At 40.3% G+C, this 16,467-nt stretch overlaps 1 protein-coding gene across 5 annotated transcripts in view; it reads right to left on the bottom strand.

Annotated features, from left to right (window-relative positions):
- DIP2C (disco interacting protein 2 homolog C) overlaps positions 1 to 16,467 on the bottom strand; it is a 310,242-nt gene that overhangs the window by 113,563 nt on the left and 180,212 nt on the right. The gene's annotated exons all lie outside the window — the stretch shown is intronic.

Genomic DNA, 16,467 nt, shown 5'->3' with positions numbered 1-16,467 from the left:
ATGACTTTGTTTTATGCAAAATTTTTTAATTACTATCATAACTACACATTGAAATAGGTCTGCCTTTAGTTTACTACCTTGTACTGTCTGTCTTGCGCACATGAGGAGACTGCATGCAAAAGACATGGCAGCCAACAGAAGTCCCTTGTGGTTGCCACATATTGACCACCTGACATCCTGCCTTTCAACCAGTTGCCACTGGGCAGCTGTAGAAAATACAGCAAGTTGGGTGCATAATTTAGCTATTCCCATTTGTGAAGTAGGAACACAGTGAACCAGGTCTAACCCAGACTGATTCCACTTCTGCTGCTGCTGAATTTGTTTGAAGACCACCCTCACAGGCTGGGTTGGCAGCAATCAGTCATTTTCCTACTCCTGTATTGATGTGGTGGCAGCTCTGAACAGGCAATGCGCCCCAAGAGAAGCAGCAGGAAAAAGAAGAGTATATATATCTTTATTTAAAGAAGTGTTGGTTAGATCACGTCAGTGTAAGTAACTTGTTGTGAGCAACAACCTGGAAGGATGACTAGAAGCATTAGATGATAAGCTGCTGATAAGCTCCAGTGTCTCATTTTCATTAAAGGCATTCCCTATCTTCTGCCAAGGTTTAAGCTCCTCTCAGTGCAAGTACGACAGGGAAGGGTAAGTATAAGAAAAAGAGCATTATCAGCGGCTTCTATGACTTGTTCTCGTTCTTTTTTCCTTTTGTTTTAAATCATGAAGAGGATGAGCACATCAGCAAAGCAAAGCAAAGCAAGCAAACAGCAAAGCTGGAAAACCCATTTTTTAAAAGATAAAAGAGCCATGCAGCTGATGGACCAAAACCGAGGAACGCTGCAATTGTTAAGATCGCAGAACAATTTCTGTTCTGCCAAGTCATTATTTTAAAATATAAAGTTTAAGGTCTTTCTTATAAATAAAAAATGATGAAAAGTTTATGTGAGAAGAAAATAAACTATGAAAATAAACAATGTAAGTCTTTCCCTAACAGCATGTCCCCAAGATAAATTCCTACCTGCTCACTCCACACTAATGTCAATAACATTTACAGGACTGAACATGCTCACTAATAGTTTGTGTATCTTATCTATCAAAGGAGGAAAATTCTTAGTTTTCCTTGAAAGGATAGCAATTAGATACCAAGCAGTAAAAAATGAGCTTTCCCTTTTAAAAAAAACCAAAATCAAACAAAGAAAACAAACAAGCAAACAAAAAAAAACCCACCCAAAAAAACAAACAAAAAAACCCCACCAAACCCCAATGCTCTTCAGCAATTTTTGGAAGAAAATAAATTTTGCTGATCAACACAGGAGGAACTATTTGTATATTATTGTATATAGGATTGGTTTTTTACAGTAAGTGTTAGGAGGGAGAACAAATTCTTCCAAAAACTTTTAAAGGAGGACAGCTGACAGAAAATCATTAACATGCTTAGTGACAGCTGGACGCTGAATCATAACTTGCAAATTCTTTGATTTCTTTTCTGATGCTGTTTTGATGCAAGAACGTAGACTCATCCGCTTAATTAAAAACACTCTGCAGGATTTTAATTTTCAAATGAGTCCACAGGAGTCCAGGAATTGAATTGTTTTCTTAGTAAAGCACATGCTTGATATGTTTATTTGTAATGGGTTAGTGTGGAACAAATCAGACTATAGATTGCTAAAAATGCCCCAAAACCAAAACCTCACAGGAAACAAAAACAATGGAAAAGATAAGAAATGCCAAATAAACAAGAGGGAAGCTGACTGAGGAGAAGGAGCATGCACACCTGCTCCCAGACCAGTCTGCAAGGTCAACTATTCAAAAGGCATTGCTCAGACTATGGCGGTTACCAAAAACAACAGGACACATGTCTAGAAAATGCTGAGGACAGATAGTCTAGAGATGGTCCAGGGATCATCAGCAAGAGGTTACAGGTTTTTAGGGGGAGAGAAGAAAAGCCAGCAGAATCAGTCAAGCTTGGACAAAAAAAATCTTTTCACAACATTCTCTCCCAGGAACAAAACTCCTGGCTAAACAAAGTGTCTCTAGGCATATAAAGAAAAGCAAAGGATTATGTAAAGAATAAGTAAAAGCCTATATAGTTTGTATGGACTTCTTTTTGAATGAAAGCCTATTGATGGGTTCTGAAGATCTTCAACCTGTTTTGACAGTCTTGTACAGAGTAGTACTTTTTAAGCTAATGAACATTTAAGCCATTCATACTTACCGACCGAGACCCAAAGTATTGAGAAATCAGAAAGGTGAAGGAAAGCCAAACTGATACTTCAGAATTACACTTGAGAACAACTCACAGGTTACAACATCTATCCTGTAACCACAGCAAGATAGAAAATGTAAGTCGGTTTGTTCCCAAGTATCAGCTTAAGATATGCACTTTGCATACACCTGATTTGTTTTTCTCCAGGTTTTAGTTTTGCTTTTCTGATTTATAAGCCAACTTTGCTGATGTAGCACAAGGAATGTTAACCAAAATACAGCTAATAATCTTTTATTGTACTTTCATGAAGCATGGATTTAAATCCAAACTGAAATGTACATTCCTCACCAAACTGTGTCCCTAGTGATTTGCTTCTCATCAATTTAACAGGTGTTAAAGTCTTTACCTTTATCATGGTGAAAGATGGGCTATGGTGTCCATCATATTATAGGTAACTCACTGCTTGCCCACAATGTGCCCCTAGCAGTTACTGAAAAAATACATAGAGATTTGTAACAGGAGTTCATACAATAGTAACTGGAGGCTCCTTGTTCATTAAAGGAAGGAAACTACATTTGTGATACACACCAGAACAAAGTACAACAAAGGTGCAAAGATTTATCCAGGTTCCCTCAAGACAGGAAATTGCTATCCCCGATTCCCATCAGCACAAAGCAGTTTGTATTCTCCACAAATTGCACACAGCATCAACAGGAACATCACATTAGAATTTCAAACCATCTCTGGTAGGGTGATGCCCCTGTCTTGCACGTCTGACAAAAGTGTCTGAATTGCCTTCTCAATCTACCCTGGCATGCTCAGGCTAACTGAATTCATCATACTGTCATTGAGCACTGCTTTAAAACACAGACTTCTTGTTAATTTTTTCTTAAAAAATCGTTGAAGTATGAAAACTTTGTCCAGAAATGCCACATATTCTTTTTTGCATTAAAAGAAAACTAAAACCCCACTTCTGTCTTTTCTCATAGTGTTGCTTGCTACAATTTCTCACCTACTATAAACTTATGATAGAGTTTCAAACACATATATACCTTCACGTAATTGCACTCAAGCCTTTAGAGAAAGTCCTAAGTGAAAAAAAACATGCTTTTAGGAAAAATGTTCTTTCATATACAAGTCTGTGACATAGTAAGTACACTGTTACAACTGATAAAATTGCTCCAGATCCTGACCCTTCAAAGCACCCCTGGAGATAACAAAATCTTTATACTTTTCCCATCTGGCTTTTCCAAAAGAACGTCTCAAAAGAAAATCTAAAGCAGAGTAGAATCTATCTACAGTAGTAGGAACCAACATACAGTGCCTTATTTGCTGCTGTCCTCCACTGTTTTAGGTTGCCAACCATATGTTGAATCCAATTTGTGTGTTTGTACTCAAGGAATCAATAAATGGGAAAAAGTAAAGCAAAACACTTGGGAAGGCTCATTGCTTAACTTGTGCTCACTGCTTAACACCAATCAGCTTGGTGTTCAGCATTCAACCTGACACATACATCTTCTGGGCTGCCTGGTAATATTTAGCAAACTGCAGACAAAACAGCTCTGTCCCCAGTCTTTTCCCTGTTGCATTCAAGCATTTTTACTTGTTTATTCCCTCCCTTTACATTCTGTGACAGGATAGAGAGGGCAAGCATACTTCTGGGAGCAAAGTCAGGAAGTCAAATAGAAAGGAAGTGGAACTGTAAAAACAAGCAGGTGGTAGAGAGAAAGTTTCCCTTCAAAGAGCTAATTATCTATTAAACAAGAGATGAGGCCTCAAAACAAAGGGCAGGGAAATTAAAACTGGCATAGAGAATGAGAGCCTGTAAGTTCAGACTCCCAGACTGATGACCTATGGCATCAGCCACTGCATTCCATAATCAGAAAATCTCATCTATTGCTAATCGAGGTAAATTCCTCATTCCACCAAGCAGGATGAACTGCCCATCTTTCCTGGGAGGTGCTCTGCTTAGTGCAGTCATTCTTTTCATTTGGTTTATCTCGTAACTTGGCACAATGTTGTGCTCCTTGTTTAACTGAAAAGGCTCAGGAAAAAACCAAACCCACTAACAGACACAGTGCAGCACCAGCTAGATATGAACACCGTGTTCTCTGTGGTCTTTCTCAGCTTCCTATTCAATGCCCATAGAAAAGGGAACAAACCCACCTCTCTGTTCCTGTGGAACAAAGTGACATCCTGCCTGCACTGACATGCTGCTCCAGTGGGATCCCTCAACACAACAAACCACCAGGAGACTGGAGCATCAGTGGCCAGCACACAGCCCAGCCAGAGTGGTGAGCCTGTGCTCAGACAGCACTCATCTTAAATGCATGATGGCATGGAAGAGACAACCCATTTTCAAAGGGGATAACTGGGTGACAGAAGATATTAGGGAGATAACTACTGATAGGCGTGCAGAGGTCAAAGGTTAAATAAAAATGCCCCAAAATACAGAAACAAACACTGTTGATTTCAGACTGCTCAAACTTCTGACTCCTTGTTCACAGTGTTCTTTAACAATTTATTCCATACACTGCTGATGACCTGAAATCTAATCTTTTTTGTGGGAGAACATGAAAAATTTTTATTTAGTCAGAAGTTGAGTTGGATGGTTTTTTACTGTCTCTGGGATAATAAAAGTCTCTTTGGAACTGTTAAAGAAGTATTTTCTGGAGAGCATACTTTCTCTCCTCCTTGCACAAACAAATACTTAGAACAAGTGGTGACTTCCCTCTATGACAAGCTGCCCTCTCCTAGTCATTTCCCTTGGGCAAGACAGTATGTATGATCCTTCCAGGCTCAGCTGCCTCCACAAGCAAATCAGTCTTCCTTTCCTGAAGCAAAAAAGCAATTGTTATGTGATGAACAAGGTCAGCCATTTCCTGCTCCACATATGGAGCCGTGCTACACTGTCTTGTGTTTCTCTACAGCTGCTAAAAGAGCACTCTTCTGAAGAGTGCATCCTCACTTGGCATGGAGCATAATCCTGACTCGCCCTTCCCCTTACACCCCACAAACAGGGATTCCTTACTTGGGCCAGATACGGTGTCCTTGAAAGTTTTGAACTGTAACTGAGACATGTGAAACACGTTGCAAATTCCTAGTCCTCCTACAGACTTTTGCAGCTTTCAGAAGAATGAGTTTGTTCCTTTTTTGTTCGGCATTTCTTAAAAAAAAAAAAAACAAAACCAAAAATCTATTCAACAAATTAAGAGTTGCATTCTTCCTGGAGGTGGAGGAGTTGTTACATTTTTTTTCCTACATAAGTTTAACACGCCTCAGCAGGTTCCCTTATTCAGTATTAGCTGTATTTGCTCCATAGGTATGTCAAACACTCAACGTACTGTAAGCAAAGCAATATCTCCTCGTGGATCAGGGATCTGGGTATGAGTTCTGCATGGGTCACGAAACAGAGTGCTCATCCCATGGCAAGCAACAGCTACATTAAAAAATTCCACATTATAAAGCTGGTTTTCACACACCTTGCATAAAATGCCTCAGTACACAAAAGAAAAACAGTATTTTTTTTTGTACTTAAACCAGGTCTTGCAGTTGCTGTCAAGTAGTTCTCCTACATCTCATTTATCATGTAGCCCTGTTTCTTTTTAAGACAAGAAATTAAACTGGCTGTAGACAGGAATCTTGCATTGCTAGAATCAAGATAGTAGAAGATTGTTTCTACCTCTGTTTCTGGTATAATGTATTCCTTCTGTTGGTTTTGCTCACGTTTTCATTTTCCTAGTAATTATAAAGCCTTGATACACAATCACCAGCTGTTTAAGAAACACAAATATGGAAAAACAAGCTGTTGCCTAATTTTTTCTGTACAGATGCAGAATTACATAACAGAGTCCCTACCATGCAGCCTGGTTTTACTGTTCTAAATAAGTGGTACTACTTCCATCCCTCCTTTCAGGGGACTTACCCTGGAAGAATAAAACTGTTCAGAGACATACCTGAGACACACACCTCAGTTGTAATCTGAATTCATCCATTTCCTCTACTTCTTTTGCCTCAGGTAATTCTTTTCCCCTGATCTCTTTTTGTCTTTTTTTCTTCTTTTTTTTTTTTTTTTTTATTTGGTTGGTTGGTTGGTTGGTTTTTTTGAGTTAGACCTTGGACACAATTTTTATTCCTTTGCTTTAGTAGTCAATTCCTAGTAACATGATGATACAACTGGGAGTAGGACTCTGAGAAGGTTTAGCCTTCTTGCTTGTTACAGGATAGTCCACAAACACAACTGACTTGCAGAATGGCAGGATTAAGATCAAGAAGGTTGATGCTCTGCTCTAATGAATTGAGAATGCCAAAGAATTTTTAACAAGAGGTCATTTATGTACATACAATACATAGTTATGTCTTATACTGCAGTAGAGGATCAGCCCTGAAGTCAGACATTTAACAAAAGTAAAACCACATATAAGTCTCTGTCATAGGAAAGCTGGCATCTGGGATGGCATCAAGGAAAACAGCTGGAAGAACAGGCAGAGGAGGCAATGGAAGGAAGGGCAGCTATCTGCATCAACACACAGTGCAGCAGAATAATCACAACAACCTCTAGTTATTACAGGGAGACAGCTGATACTATAGGAAAACAGCATTATGAAAGGTGAATTTTGGCTGAAAATTCTTGATAAGACAATTCTAAGTATAGCAATTTTATGCTAAATAATTACACGGAGAGAAGGTTGGCAATTGCTGTCTTACAGGAAACCAGTAGTTGAAAGCATGAAAGTCTCTTATGAGTTTAATCAGACCTTTGTTAGAGCTACCATGGAAACCAAGGATATACTGAGAATTCATTTCCTAATATGTGGCCTGTAAGTACTCTGAGTAGAGATAATTTGGTAGCTACATCTATTGGAAATGCAATCAGGACATGCTAAATAGGGTGAGACACAGTAAATGTTGTATCATCAGAACAGATTACAGTTGGGCTTTGTCTTTTGATTGTCCTGGGCTAACAGCACTGAGTTGTTTTCAGGCAAATACAGGGCAAGTGATTTCATAAAAATTGCTGTGTTCATCCAACACAGATCAGTCCTTGGGAAATCATGTCACCCCTGGGAATGTGAATGTGAGTGAGTCCATATAATAACAGATCTTTGCTGTGGGTGATGCTGCAATGAATAAGTCTCACAATACTTTCACAATCTCTCTGGGTATTAAGACAGGAAAGCACATAGCCCCAACAGTGTGACACCTAATTTCTCTCCAGCTGCAAGCAGGTGTGGTATTAATTCTGAAATATGGCATTCACAGCAAACACAGTGAATACTTGACTGAATGCAAGAACAGCTGCTCTGAGATGACTGCCATTTATAGGAGGGCTGTGGAGGTTACTAGAAGAAATCAACTGTTGCTTACCTTCCAGAAAACAGCTTAAGTGTGCAAGTTTCAGCCTTTGGGATGTTTAAACTATACATACAGGGCCTCTGGTTTTACTGGGAACTGGGGATACATGAATATGCAGAGGAAAGTTCTGCTGTCATTTCATGAATTTGGGGCCAAATTTTGTTGATCTGTACAATTTTTGACAGTGAAAAGTCAGTGGTTTAGGAAAGATCTCTACTCCCATAAATATGCCACTGAAAAAGGCTTGACTCTTCAAGGATGCTGCAGCCAACAAAGTCCACAGGAAACTGTGCTCTGTGAACTCCACAAAGGGCTGTGCCCATGCTTAGTACCTCCTGAGCATCTTCTGTCCCCACCTGGTGCACACATGCAGAAGCTAGATGCTTGATATATTCTCATGTGGTTAGAAAGCCTAACTCTAAAGAAGCATGGCTGTCATGTCCCAGTTTGGCTGGAAGTGGTGATAATCCATAATTTTGTGTAGAAGGAAGGGAAAACCTGAACACACAGTTGGGAAAGATGTGCGGGTAGGCTGTGAAACACAGAGGTTACATGCTGGAAACAGAGGACACCAAAATAGCAGACTGAACTCTTTATGACTCCACTGCTAGTTTTGCTGAAAGCACAGTTTTTTGCCTTACTTTGGATTCTTCAGGTATTATAATAAAGCATACTTTAAAATGTCTTTCTCAAAACTGAGATTTAAAACTATATAAATTCTACTCATAAGTGAAATGAAAAAACATGCAAGTCTCCCACTAATAATTTCCATCCCTCCATTTATTTATTATCTCATTTGTAATGCAATCTGAAAGTCAGCTTCACATGGTGATCTCATCTCAGGCCCCCTAACTATGCAAGTAAACCAACTTCCTATTTGTTTCTCTCTGGAGATTCTCAAATAATGTTCCTCAAGAGTTCTACACTTATCCTTATAAATTTTTCTGCTGGGTCAAAAGCAAGAATGTGGTTATGTAAGTTACATATTTGCCACAGTTTTTCTTCAACCTCTTTTTTGCACTGATCGAGTTGTAGCTTGAAATTAACTTTGTAAGTAAGCTAAATAGAATAGGAGATTAATTGATTTCTGAATAAGTCTGTTTACAGTCACGTTAATGATTTCAAATTAACTCTTAAAAGCAGCCTTCACTCACCTCAAGGGTTAAAAAAACTATTTGTTTTATGACAAGCCACATAAATACTTCTATCTTGATACATAGAACCTTAATCATATTTTCCTTTCCCCTTATTCTTTGGAGAAATGCTATGTGATGAGGGTTCAATAAAAATGATTCCTCAAATCTTCCCACTCCATCCTTTGCCACGTACAACAACTCTCATAGTCTCACGTACAACAACTCTCATAGTCTCACAGTGTAATTCTTCTTTGGTAGCTCTGGAAGGATTGTAGAGTGAGATCTTGAATATCCTTTCAAAAGCACAAAATATAAGCTAATCAAATATTTTAAAATCACCATGAGGTAAGCTGTAAATATGCAAAGTGTCAGCAACCTTTGTTAGGGTTCATACACACACTTACCTCGTGGTAAATGAGAACAAATATGTGGTAAGGCTCCTAGAGCAGAGCAGATCAGCTACCCAGCTACCTCGGGTCTGGTGCCAACTTCTCTAGGATTTGGGTCTACAAGGAATGTTCTTTTATTGTTAGCTCCCCTATTTCAAATGACCCTCAAACCTGGCCTGGGATGATTTGTTCTGAATTTTCACAATTTCATGCTCAGTATAAGCTGTTTAGTCTTTTCCCTGTTGAACAACAGTGTGGGAAAGGTGGCTGAGGAATTTTTGCTGCAAGAGTTGTAGTAGGGATGCATTTGTTTTGGCAGTACCTCCAAAAACCTCCTATATTAAGATGTCTTTTAAAAGAATTACTGAGTGTACTTGGAAAATGGGTTGTTCCTTGCAGTGGTGGGATCTCTGGGGCAGGAGCTGGCAGCTCTCCAGGGATGCTGTACCAGACCAATTTTTTCTTTCTCATCTTGACAACGTAAATGTATGGGACAAAATTCAGCAAAAGTGGGAGAAGGGAGGTAGTCCTTGCTGAGACTGGGGGCACCACAACCACTTTACAGGCAGTACCCTTTTTCCATACTACCAGTTGAGAGATGTTGATTCCACAAATGGCATTTCTCAAAACACTCCATTTCTCAGCTCCCAGCTCTGTGCTCACCCTCTGCTGGGCCTTTTAAAATCTGTCCGCATAGCACATGTAGCACATATGCTCTCATCTGCTGGCCTTTCCTCCAGGACAGTATGAAAGAAGCCTGCTTGAGTTCAAGAAGTGTTTGGACAACACTCCAAACACTCCAACACTCCAACAATCACAGCACATGGTGTGATTCTTGGGGTATGCTGTGCAGGACCAGGAGTTGGACTCAATGATCCTGATGAGTCCCTTCCAACTCCACATATTCTGTGATTCTACGAAGCCTTTCACAGAACAATTTCACTTATGCTGCTACTTCCCACATAATTTCTGACATCTGGAGAACTCAGTTTTTAGAGCTCACTGGCCTCATTTTTCTTAAGGATTACACTTACTCCATCCAGGTGGTGCTCTGGTCATCTTCAAGCCCTCTTAGAGAGCTCATGAGAAACAAGGAACTTAATAAACTTGGCCCAACCCATCTCTCCTATCATCATCTCATCAGAGGAGAATTCTGGTGCAGTAGAAATCATAGAGCCGCTATCTCATTCCTAACACATATATGTGTCTTGAACACATTACACCCCATTCCCTATCATTTTTTTTTTATTTTTTTTTTGTTTTGTTTTGTTTTGTTTCTAAATTTTACTGGTGCACATTTTTTATGTTATCTCTTCTGGTTTTGGTTGTTTGGGCTTTTTCACTGACAAGATGTGGAATCAGTAAAAGCTGATACATGAGAAGGTGCTCTGGTTGTCAGCATTGGGACAAAGAAATTTAGCATTTTGCTTTGGCCTAATCTAAAGGCCACAGGGTGTTCCCTTGGAAAAATGAAGTTGGAAGGGACCTGATGTTTCAGTTCTTTGTGTATTGAACATCCAGCTAAGGGAGGACAACATTCCTGTTCCCTAGAGAGCAGTTAAAACAGATGCTGAAAGTCCCTGAAGGAGAGTTGCTCTCTGAACCCTGCAGATCACGACCAGCTGAGAAACAAAGAACTGAGGGAGATTTATCGTGACCAAGAAAACAATTTCTGAAGACAAGGACCTGCCCAGTTACCCTTGGGGTATGTCGTTTGGCAGTGCCACAGCAGCAGCTGCTGCTGTACTGCAGTGCAGCCTTTATGTGGCAGCAGAGCCCAGCTCTGCTTCAGGCCACCACAACAGGCAGCCACAGGCAAGGGGCCAAACTCGAGCAGGACTACTTCAGGACAACACTGTGGAGGGGTTACAGGTCACTATTTTAAGCACCAAATCAGTTAAGACCATTCTTCCAAAAGCAAGACAGCCTATACAATGGTGTTTTAAATAATGGTGGCAGAAGCTTCAGGTCCTTCTATGAGGGATTCAACAGTAGCAGGAGCAGAATGTAGTCAGTGCTAACCAGGGAGCAAACAGGTCCCTAGTGACCATATGGAGGGCATGTAAGGACAAGATCCTCCAAAAATCTCAGTCTTCAACTGAGTTAGCTCATTTAGATGGCATGGCAAGGGTGTGAAAGCTAAGCCATTCAGATTAGCCACTGCCTACTCCATCACATAATTCCTGTCTCCTTTTCTCAACACACCATACCAAATTCATGGCCTTGCAGCTTCCAGAAGTATTTGAGAAACCTAGTTTCCAAATGTTACTAAGGAAACAAAGCTGTTTGTCCAACTGCAGCTAAATCTACACGACCATTACTAACTCATATTCCAGTCTGTGCCTGATTTTGCAGTCCCATTGCTCGAGCCAGACCAAGCCCGATGCTGACATTCCACATGCAGAGCCAGAAGTGCAGTGCAAGCCTGCTTTCCTCTGACTGAGTTTTCTTGCCTGAAAATCCACTGGCCAGGAAAGCCTCTTGGCCAAAGTTACTGATCCAGCCTATAGCAACATTTGGCTTCAGCATCATCTTGAGCCCCCAGACAATGTTATAGTACAAGCACAGGATAAGGAATGGCAGCTGCTAAGAGAAAAACATTGCCATGATGTACACTTGGAAAACCTTTCCAAATGCTGTTTCAAAGTGAGTAAATACTAAGTGATCTTTTTAAATTCAGTAGTAAACAAATTAAAAAATGCTTTTGGATTAAAATCAGCTAAACTATTTGCCACATTTGTATAAAGTTAATAATATAGCTTAACCCTGCACTGATTCAGTTACTACACTTATAGCATTATCTATTTCTTTAGGCATCAAAAAATTATCAAAGCCGACTTTTTGAAACATAATGATTTCAAGATCCCTTCTTGTATGAAAAAAAGCAGTCAAGGAATTTTAAACGTTTTCAGTTTTAAAGAATTAGACTAAATTTCCAATGTAGGCTGAATTCTAAAATCAAATTGTATTGAAATGCAAAATGTACCAGAAACATTTAGGGGAAAAAATAGCTTCTGTAAACCCAAGATTCAATTTTATTTAGAATATAAAAATCATAGAAACCAGGTTTTCACAATTACAGTGCTAAAAATGCTGTTACATTAATGAAATAATAATAATAATAATAACAACAATAATAAAGACTGAAGTAAGAAAATAAGTAGGGATTTAAAATGTCACAGTCTGATATTTTCCATAATAAAAGACCAAAAGTTGAAGGTGGTATTAGTGGCAGCAATAATTTTGAGTCTCCAAAGAGAGTTCATTAAACAATCTTCGCTGACATCTAAATCTATGTAAAAAGCAAAGGCATGGAAGGAGAACTGAATGACTTTCAGAATCTTAGACTTCCAGTTAGGAAAACCTTACCAAGAAGAGACAGAAAAGTACTTTGATCAGAGTTGGAATGGAGGATCTGTTTGCAGATGTTAATTGAAATAAATTGTGCAAAAACACCAAGGAAGGAAAATGTTTTCCTAGAAGTGAATTCCTTATTGGTTAAAGACTGTGCATTCATTTTCTTTTGAGCCTTTTCCAAGGAGATGTGCCAAATATGATAACAAACACTGAAACTGGGTAACAGCTAGGATCTAACAATCACAATGTGATCAGAGCAGAGATGGTGAAGTATTAAGCACAGCAAAACAACAAGCAATACAAAGGTTTCTACCTGAAGCAAATCTGAATTTGAAAACAAGATAATGAGAATTAAATCTGACTTGCAAGTTTGCAACCTACAGTAATAGAGAGTATCAATTACAGACCAAGAAAGAAACAGGCTTCTGATCTCACAGGGGTAAAGTACAGAAGGGGAGAACACAATTCAGGGTAGGAACATTGCACTATATCTAAGTAAAGCTCCTCTGAAAGTAAATTTGAAAATGATCTGATAACTTTTCAAAATTGAAATGTATGTTTACATTTACCTTCACTGACATTTGCTCCATACTGTTTTCTCTTAAGCAAGTGAAGATGCAGGAAGTGTTCAAACCAATTTGCTGAAGAGCTCAATGACTCACTGAGGAGTTATGCTATACAACAACCAATGTAGGAATTCAAAGCCTGCCACAAGTCCCCAGAATACTGTCAGGCTTTTCAGTTTTAACACTGAGGACATTTTCACAACAGCAAGAAAGATCTGTATTTGTAATGTACTCCTGACTCTCCTAAAGTGAGACTGCTGCACTAATAACAAGCCTTTACACTCAATTCATTACTTTTCCTCTCAGCAACAAAGTTTTTGTCTTTATTATTTTTATATATATATATATATATACACATTTATATATACATATATATATATCTCTCATTACAACAATTCACCCTATCCCTAAGGCAGGACCTTATGCACCATTTCGCTGAACAAATGCCTTCCTTTTAAGGCAGCAGGCAGCAACTGAAACCAAGGAGCAGAAACACCAACTCAGAGCACTCCTGGGGGCTCAGAAGAGGCACAGGGAAGCTGTGCATGATGTTTCCTTTTGCCCATCCCCAAACTGACTCAACATCTTAGTTTACAAATGGCACGCATAGCTTAAGCAGACAACTTTCAACACACAGTCAAATGCACGTGTTTTTAACAGAATTGCTCTGGAGAGTCACAGCTTGGATGTTCGAGGACCATGTGCTGCACGCCCACAAATTAGACAAGTTCAGGAATAGTATTTTTTTACCTATTTAAAAACACTGGGTAAAAATCAGACCATTTTTAGTGTAATGTTGGAGAAGCTTCTAGGAGCTTATATCTCAAGGAATTATCATGCAGATACCACAACCATTATTCAACAAAAAATTGGCAGCATCTACAGTATGAACCCAAGGTTTCTGAAGGGAGAGGGGAGTTTTAAAAATTTATCAGAATGGCCTGGACACACATGAACTTTCTCTGACACATTTATCATTTAATTTTCCTTTAAATGGGACTGGCAAGCTCTTTGACTAATGCAATGAACCAGATATGTTACAAAAGGTTTAATAAGGAGTTCTCTATAATTTTCCAGTTGTGTCAGCACAATGAGTCTGACTGCGTCCAGAAAGATGCATCTCTCAAACACAATCCAGACCTTCCACAGTCAGCTCCTTGGCACCCTCCATAGCCACCAGGTCCTGGCTTATGACTCTCAGCTCACAAGGGTCTCTCTGCCACAAAGGTGTGCTGCTGTCTATAGTTCTCTCATCCTGCAGCTGCAAGAGAGGCAGTACCAGACGAACCAGTTCGTGGCCTCTGGCTGTCATCTGGGAAGGACGTTTACACTGCAGCAGTCCCTATAGCAGTTGAAACAACAGCTGAGCACACCTAGCCTTCATCCAGCTAAGATGTAGTACTTTCAGTTTATGCCTTCAAAGGTACAATTAAAGAAGTTTCAGAGCTCACTTTTCCTTCACAGAATCACAGAATTGTTAAGGTTGGGAAAGATAAGATTATTGAGACCAACCATTAACCCAGCATCACCGAGTTCACCACCAAACCACATCCACAGGTGCCACAACCACATGCCTTTTGAACACTTACAGGGATGGTGGTTCCACCACTTCCCTGGGCAGCCTGTTTCAATAACTTGACCACCCCTGCAGTGAAGAAATTTTTCCTCACCACAACCTCCTTTCAGGTAGTTTTAGAGAGTGATAAGGTCTCCCCTGAGCCTCCTTTTCTCCAGGCTAAATACCCTCAGCTCCCTCAGCCGCTCCTCATAAGACCTGTGCTCCAGACCCTTCACCAGTTTCACTGCCCTTCTCTAGACACGCTCCAGCACCTCAACATCCCTCCTGTCGAGGCTGTTAAAAACTAGTAATAAACCAATCACTTCCTGCACTTTGTGTTATATCTGGAGCAACATCATGAAGAGAGTTCGATCCCATTCATCTGGAAATAAGTTTTTACCCTTTTGTTGAGCTTTGAAATTAATTTTATCTGCCTTTAATCAGTGATTCTATTTAGGCATAATGATGTTCCCAACTTGTTATACTTCAAATTAAATATTTTTCTTATGGTATTTACTGAACTAGAACCAGTACAGTAAAATCCAGCTTTGCCACAGAACCTCAAACTGGAGTAGGTCAGCAGGAGCCTTTGGAGATCATCCGGTCCAACTTCCTGCTCTAAGGAGGGTTACCTACAGCAGACTGCTTGGGGCCATGTCCAATGGGGTTTTGAATAGCTCCAAGAATGGAGGCACCACAACCTCTCTGGGCAACCTGTGCCAGTGCTTGACCACTCGTTGAGTAAAAAAGTTTCTACTTGTGCTTACATGGAATTTTTCATATTTCAGTTTGTGCCAGCTGTCTCTTGTCCTGTCACTGGACACCAGTGAGAAGAGTCTGGCTCCATATTCTTTAATTCCCCCATCAGGTACTTATATATGTGGACAAGATCACTCCCCAGGTTGTACAACCCCAGCTCTCTCAGCCTCTCCTCACATATCACAGGTTCTATTTGTTAATCATCTTTGTGGTTTTTTGTTGGACTCGCTCCAGTACATCCATATCCCTCTCGTACTGGGGAGCCTAACACTGGATCCAGCACTCCAGGTGCGCCTCACCAGTGCTAAGCAGATGGGAAGGATCACCTCCCCAGACCTGCTGGCAGCATTCCTCAAAGTGCAGCCCAGGAGGGCTTTGCCATAAGAGCACCCTCCTAGCTCATGTCCACCAGAACTTCACTGCTTTTCCAGACAGTGGGCCCCAAGCTGTCTGAGTGCATGGGGTTATTCCTTCTCAGGCACTGGATTTTGCATTTCCCTTTGTCAACCTTCACTGTATTCCTGTTTGCCCACTCCTCCAGCCTGCCCAGATCCCTGTGAATGGCATTACACACTTGTGGTAAATCAACCACTCCTTCCAGTTTGGGATCATCTGTCAATGTGGGAAGAGTGCGCTCTGTCTTACCAACAAGGTCACTGATGAAGCTATTAAGAGGTACTGGAGCCAGCATTCACCTCCAGAGCACCCCACCAGAGACTGGTGTCCAGTTGGACTTTGCGCCATTGATCATAACTCTCAAAGCTCAACACTTCAGCCAATTTTCAGTCCACCTCACTGTCCACTTATCTAATCCATACATCACCAGTTTCTCAAGGAGGATTTTATGAGAGACACTGTTAAAAGCCTCACTAAAGTCAAGGCATACAACATCCACTGCTCTTCCCTCCACCTCCAAGGCAGTCCTCTCATTGTAGAAGGTTATTAGGTTGATTTGATCAAATATTCCCTGTCCTGATTCTCCTTCACAGAAGATAAGTTTTCATTGCTCAAGACTTTCCCACTGGTGCCAGATGCCTTGGATTCCTGAACACAAGTCTCATCAGTACAGATCAAGGCAAAGAAGGCATTAAGTGTCTTAGCCTTTTTCATGCCCTTTGTGACCTGGTCCTCTGCCCTATTCAGG

Source organism: Pseudopipra pipra, chromosome 1, assembly GCF_036250125.1.
Source record: "Pseudopipra pipra isolate bDixPip1 chromosome 1, bDixPip1.hap1, whole genome shotgun sequence".
Classification (NCBI taxonomy): Eukaryota; Metazoa; Chordata; class Aves; order Passeriformes; family Pipridae; genus Pseudopipra; species Pseudopipra pipra.
This window is presented reverse-complemented; position numbering and strand designations above follow the sequence as displayed.